Source organism: Macaca mulatta, chromosome 13 (assembly GCF_049350105.2).
Source record: "Macaca mulatta isolate MMU2019108-1 chromosome 13, T2T-MMU8v2.0, whole genome shotgun sequence".
Lineage (NCBI taxonomy): Eukaryota > Metazoa > Chordata > Mammalia > Primates > Cercopithecidae > Macaca > Macaca mulatta.
In genome coordinates, this window is record NC_133418.1 from 11583492 (window position 1) to 11590432 (window position 6941).

General features: G+C 37.0%; 1 pseudogene; it reads left to right on the forward strand.

Annotated features, from left to right (window-relative positions):
- The first annotated feature begins 4424 nt into the window (after positions 1–4424).
- LOC717329 (cytokine receptor-like factor 3 pseudogene) lies at positions 4425–6113 on the forward strand (annotated as a pseudogene).
- Positions 6114–6941: the final 828 nt, after the last annotated feature.

A 6941-nucleotide genomic window follows, 5' to 3' on the forward strand; every position in this document is an offset into this window, starting at 1 on the left:
TGTACAAATACAGTCAGGTTTATAATCAGGACTGCCCCTTGTCTGTAAAGCTGCTAACCCCTGAGCCTGGAATACAAAAGGTAAACACCAGTTGCCAGTCTTTTGGTTGTACAACAAGAAGACCTGGACAAGAGAATCCTTTTTTTTTCTGGACTGGTTTCATGGATATTTGTCCCTAAGATCAGGAAGTAGTTTGCCAGTAAAACACTGCCTTTAAAGTTCCCTTCATACAGAATAATGCCCATGACCACCAGATCCCCATGAGTTCAACACTGAAGTGGTTTCTGTGTCCCCAAATGCAATGTCTCTAATTTATCTTATAGATCCGGGGGCCACAGTACCTTTAAGACTCATTACACACTGTACTCTATGGAAAGGATCATCAGCACTATACAGAGAACCTAGATAGAACATCATGAAAGTCCGGAAGGATTACACCATCGAAGATGTCATCATTGTTATAGAAAATGCTGTAAAAGCCATTAAACTCAGAACAGTAAATTTCTGCTAGAGGAAACTGTGTCCAGATGTTGTACATGACTTCATAGCATTTACGACAGAGCCAATTGAGGAAATCATGAAGGAGATTATGGATATGCTGGGGGATGAAGGGTTTCAAGATATGGATCTTGGAGAAATTGAAAAGTTAATGGACACCAAACCAGAGGAATTAACAGAAGATGACTTGATGAAGGTGAGTGCTCTGGAACCAGTGCCAGATGATGAGGAAGAAGATGACAAGAGGAAGCAGTGCCAGGAAACAAATCGATGTCAGCCAATGTGGCAGCAAGGTTCTGATTATTCAAGACGGCTTTTGACTTGTTTCATGATATGAAGCCTGCTATGATACGCGCACTGAACCTAAAACAAATGGTGGAAGGATAAGCACCACATAGAAACACTTTAAGAGAAATGGAAAAGTAAAAAAGACAGAAATTTCAATGCATTTCCTTAAAATTACACCACGTGTGCCTGCCTCCCCTTGCACCTTCTCCGCCTCTTCCACCTCTCCCACCCTGAGACAGAAGATGAATTCCCCTCTTCTTCCTCTTCCTCAGTCTACTCCACATGAAGGTGAAGAGGGTGAAGACTTTTATGATGATCCATTTCTACTTAATGAATAATAAATATATTTTCTCTTCTTTAGCATTTTCTTAATAATATTTTCTTTTCTCTAGCTTACTGTATTGCAAGAATATAGTATATAATACATATAATATACAAAACATGTGTTAATTATATGTTTGCATTATTAGTAAGGTTTCCAGTGAATAGTAGCTATTTGTAGGTATGTTGTTGGAAGTCAAATGTTATATACGAGTTTTTGACTGTGGGAAAGGTCAGCATCCCTAACACTTGTGTTGTTCAAGAGTCAACTGTATAGTGAATATCTATGCAACAATTAGCTGTGTGTATTTAAATAAACATTTTGTTGAATATAAGTTTATATTTGTTGTCCCATTTTAAAAAAATTATTGCTGGAATGTTTCATAAGACATAACCCAGAAAACACATTATTAACCACAAATACTTATGTATCTTTTTTTTACTGATTAGGAATTAAAGATAATACAATCACAAAATCGTTATCACATATAACAAAATGATCAGTAATCCCTGATATATCTAGTTGATATTCAAATTTCTTGCACTCTCTAGAAAAAATACCTGCAGCATGTTTGTATGATATTGAAACAAATCTACACATCATGATCTCTGTTGTTGTTGTTGTTGTTGTAGAGAGAGGGTCTGGCTATGTTACTCAGGCTGGTCTTGAACTGTTGGGCTCAAGGAATCCTCCTGCCCCAGCCATCTGAAGAGCTGGGATTGCAGGCACACGCCACTACCATGCCCAGCGTTCACAGACTCTTAAGTGTCCTTTAACTGATGATAGCTTTCCTCTGTCCCTGCCCATTTTCTGTTTACTTGTTGAAGAAAGTGTACTCGTTTTTAGTCAGAATTTCCAATATCTATTTGGCTGATTACTTTCCTATGATGTCATTCTTCTTATTTCTGTATCCCTTATATTGCCTATCAGCTATTATTTGTGTCTTGGAACTTAGTTAGATTCCTGTTCATTTACAGTATGTATGTGTGTGTTTGTGTATGACCATTGGTATTGCTATACACTGTCTATGTCATTATGCAAGAAGGAATGTAAAAATGAATGGCCCATACTTAGTGATGATAAGATTAGTTCACGGAATCAGGATCCATCAAGTATCCACCTAGCAGATCCATCCCTTACAAATTTTCAAACAGGAATTTCTCTAATGATTTTAGCATCTGTGGATTATCACTACCTAGACTTATGCATTAGGAATAGCAAAATGGTGAATTTCTAATTCTATCATTCATTTTGCATTTATTGGCTTACACTTAATTTAAAAAATTTCCCCTACCAACTACTTGTTTACCTTGCAGCAAATATTCTACAGAAAAGGCAGAATAAATACTTAAGCATTACAGTTACTATTTTAAAAAAATAATGGTAGGTGACCAATCAGTGTCTTCTATCTTTGGCCATTACAAGCCCTTTCAAGTAGGTTGATATATTTTTTGTTTACGCGATCTCAATATTTATTACTTTCCCTGTTTGAGGGCATAACTAGACACTTTATATCACTTATGTCTGTTCTGCCCCAGACCTAGAATCACCGTTTCTCTAGGAAGTTATGGACACTAGAGAGTTTTAGTACTTTAAATTCTCTTTACTGGGAAGAATGTATATCAGCTCAATTTTTAACATATAGATATTAAAATGAGCAAATTCATATAGGCAACAGAAGTATAAACCATCTCTGTCTTACCTTTTTTTTTGACCTCAGAAGTACCTGACAGTGAACCTATGGTGTTGTTTCAGGTAACTTTTACAAACATATCACGTCTTGTATGTAATTAATACTTATAATCTTCTTGATTAAAAAACCAGCAAAATATATAAAATATTTAAGTGATCTCTGTATCATTTTTCAACTTTTTCCTTAGAAAACTTTATTTTATTACTTCCCATACATACAGAAACCTTACCTATTTTCACCAGTTCATTGTAGTTTGAAGACCAACTTTTACTGGAGATTAAAAAAGAAGTATGAAAGTATGAAAGTACTTTGTGTATTTTTTAAAAGCTGACTTTCTACACAATCTCTAAGATAGTTTTTTTTAAACTAAAATGAAAATGTAGTCAATGATAATTCAAATGCATATTATCCTACTTTGTTCATGGGACCTTATACAAATGATTGGCTATTTTTCCGTTCAGAATTAAGGATTATTGAAGCTTGTGTAACAAGGACTTTGTTCTTCATAATTCATTTCCTGTTACTTGCTTATGCAGTGAAGCATTGTAATTTGCAGGCTATTACCTCACAGGACTTATAACTTCATTGCTTGTACAAAGAAAAGAACAAAGATGAGTCAGGAGTATAAAAAAATCTCCTAGGTAATGAGAAAGTAAATCAACTTACATTTCTTGCAAATTGATAAGTAGGAGGTTTTTACTAATGAATCCTATAATTCTCACAATGCAGTGTTTATTTCCAGGGTTCCCTTCTAAGAAATATGACTGTATAAGGTAATTATTATACACTGAGATTAGGTCCCAGATAAGCAAAACCCATAATGAATTACTTCCATAAGAATTAAAGCAAAATATCTAGATATGTTCTCAAATTGCCACATCTCAATAATTTTAGATCCACTAATACTTTCAACAGACAGGTAGATTCATTTAAAAACAAATGAATCATTCTTATCTTAAAAATATTCATCCTGGCTTTGATTAAAACAACTGAGAGGATAACTTGTTGAACAAAGCCATAGCCACTCAAAAATGCTCCCAAGCAAGGTAAGTTAGTCAGGGTGAGTGAAGATCATCCACATTGACCTTCATTGCCCTCTTAGTATTTGGGAAGATGAAGATCAAGAATCTACAGGATGTCAAAGGCATAAACATAAGCTTTTCTTCTTAATCCTTACTTGAGTCAAGAATGTAGGAATAGAGCATTGCCTACTTGGCACTATTATTTTGAACATTTGGCAAACTGCAAAAATGAAAATTGTCTATGGCCTACTTATGAGATGACTGTGGAATAGAGGAAATCTATACATGAGGCACATATGTAGAAACCAGTATGCAAAGAATCAATATAATGAGGAGCGAAAAAGAAACAGCAACTCGAGATTTGGAAAATATTAAATAAATACAATCAATAACTTTATGCCAATGCATTTGAAAAGTTAGATAAAATGGAAATATTCCTAGAAAAATATAAAGCAAAAACACAAAAATAAAAATACAAGTTCGGCAAAAAACAGGGAACATGCATAATCCTACAATCACTAATATACTTACATCAGTAGGTAAATATCTTCCCATCAGAAAACTCCAGACTCAACAGTCGGGAACTCACTCCAGCAGCTGCATGAGGCAGATGATGGAGCTAGAGCCTGAGCTGCTGCTTCAGGAGGCCCTCAAGAACGTGGAGGTGGCAAGAACTACTGGTGGCAGCTGGGTCACCACTTGAGGGGCTGTGGGAGGCACAGAGATCAAAGACAGTGCATCACAGAAAAGGGATTTCTTAAACAACATATTAATGATTTAAAGGGAACCCTTGCAAAGCTCCTGGATGAATGATTGGTGACCCTTTTGCAAGAGGTAGGCACCATTAAACAGACCATTAAACCACCACTAGATGATTGCCAGAAGCTCATAGAACACAGAGTCAACACTCCAGAGGGTTTAGTACGAAAAGGTGAGATTGCCATGGTTGGTGGTGTAGGAGAAGAGAATGAGAAACTGTGGAGCTTTGCCAAAAAGGCCTTGCATGTTCAGTTGGACGGCATACAAGAAGTTCCTTTACTGGTTGATGTGCCTTGTTTATCTGCTCAGTTGGATGACTCTATTCTTAACATCATGAAAGACCACATTCTTAAGTATGGAACTGTAGCATCTTGCCCACCAGTACAGATAGAAGAACTGATAGAGAAACCTGGAGGCATCATAGTACAATGGTGTAATGTGGATGACAACTTTACGGCACAAGATGACAGGCTCCAGTTTTGTAAATGTACTTCAAATCACTTTGAGGATGTATATGTATGTTCTGAAACTGAATTCATAGTATTGCACATGGACTCCAATGTTGATGATCATTTCAGAATCTGCACCGAGGAGATGGCCGACAGGAGCGGAGTCCTTGGAGTGTCTGTCAGATAGTTCATTCCATATTTGTGCCTCATGAGTGGACAGCTGGTTTTGAGGGGAACAGTCTGAGCAATCAAAGAAATACGTCATGCTGGAACGATTCTGAATATTCAGGTGTTCTCGACTCCAGAGCTCTACCTTATTTCTCTGGGCAGACATTAATATTTAGAGTTGAAACTGTGGGACTACAAGACAGAAGAGGCAGTATAGGAGTGTGTCATAAAAACAGAATTTTGGCCAGGCACGGTGGCTCATGCCTGTAATCCCAGCACTTTGGGAGGCCGAGGTGGGCAGATCATGAGGTCAGGAGATCGAGACCATCTTGGCTAACGTGGTGAAACCCAGTCTCTACTAAAAATACAAAAAAATTAGCTGGGAGTGGTGGCAGGCGCCTGTAGTCCCAGCTACTTGGGAGGCTGAGGCAGGAGAATGGCGTGAACCCCGGAGGCGGAGCTTGCAGTGAGCCGAGATCACGCCACTGCACTCCAGCCTGGGTGACAGACCGAGGCTCCATCTCAAAAAACAAAACAAAACAAAACAAACAAACACACAAATCAAAAACAGAATGTCTAGGACTCTCTGCAGCAGGATAAAGCTATGTGCATTGGTACAAATGGTGCAATTTTTGTCAGTGGAAAAGAAATGCCTCATCAGTTACTTGCAATTACTTCTGTGTCCACTCTCACATTTGACATTGAAGCTGTGACTCTAGGAACCACCAATAATAATGAAGGCAGAAACGTCAAGCTAGAGTAACTCTTAGTTCAAATAACAGAGTCATGGTTTTTGATTGGTCACGTGATCAATCTTGTGGTTCTCTTTATTTGGATGCTGATTTTTGTATCCTGGATGGAAAGTGTTAGAGTTTTCGACGTTGGGGTGCCTGGCTTTGGTTTGCAGGATTTAACCTAGCTGTCCTCAGCCCAGCTTAGTTGTAATTTATTTTTTTAAAAAAGTTGAATTCATCGCTCACGTAGGCCGTTGGAAATAGAAAGTGTTTACTGAATTCATTTTGTAATATTTTAGCAAAAAGAGGCTTCAGTGTTGTGGACAATGTTGTGGACAAAATCATGTAATTCAGTCAACTTTATTTTTAGCATGCTGGTAACTAAAGCATCACATCATAATAAAAATAAAATTGGCTTCAAAAGTATGAGAAGATATAGAAATTTTTATACTCTTCCACTGTACTTCTTAAAGCTGGTTATTAGACCAGGAAAGCTTAATGTAATATTATTTAAAAAATTATCATAAAGGATCCAAGTTCATGTAAATCTTTAGAATTGAACAAGAGGAATAACCCAGATAGAAGATGTGCAATATACAACCACTCATTAGCTGTCCACATGAATGTGTTGACTGTATTCTCCATGTTGTTATTTGTAAGCAATGTTGACTTGTATCCCATCTTCAATAACCTTAGTCCTCAAGACATTATACTTTTTGCATTTTTTAAAATGCCTGAGCAAATGTCTATAGTAGGCAAGCATTATCTTTTATTTTTTTTCCATTACAGTTTGATTCAAGATAGGCTACAGTATTTTTACAGGGTAAAACTACTCATGGAAGTTGTATGCACAGCAGGGTTAGCCATTTACCATGTATGTAATATGCACATGTGTGTATCCAGCTTGTGACATGCATTTTATTCTTTGTAGGGTTTGAGCTGCAGTCCAGTTTAATGTCAGTTTGAGAAATGGGGTCTCTTAGTGGACAAAAAAAATTAAGGTAAATA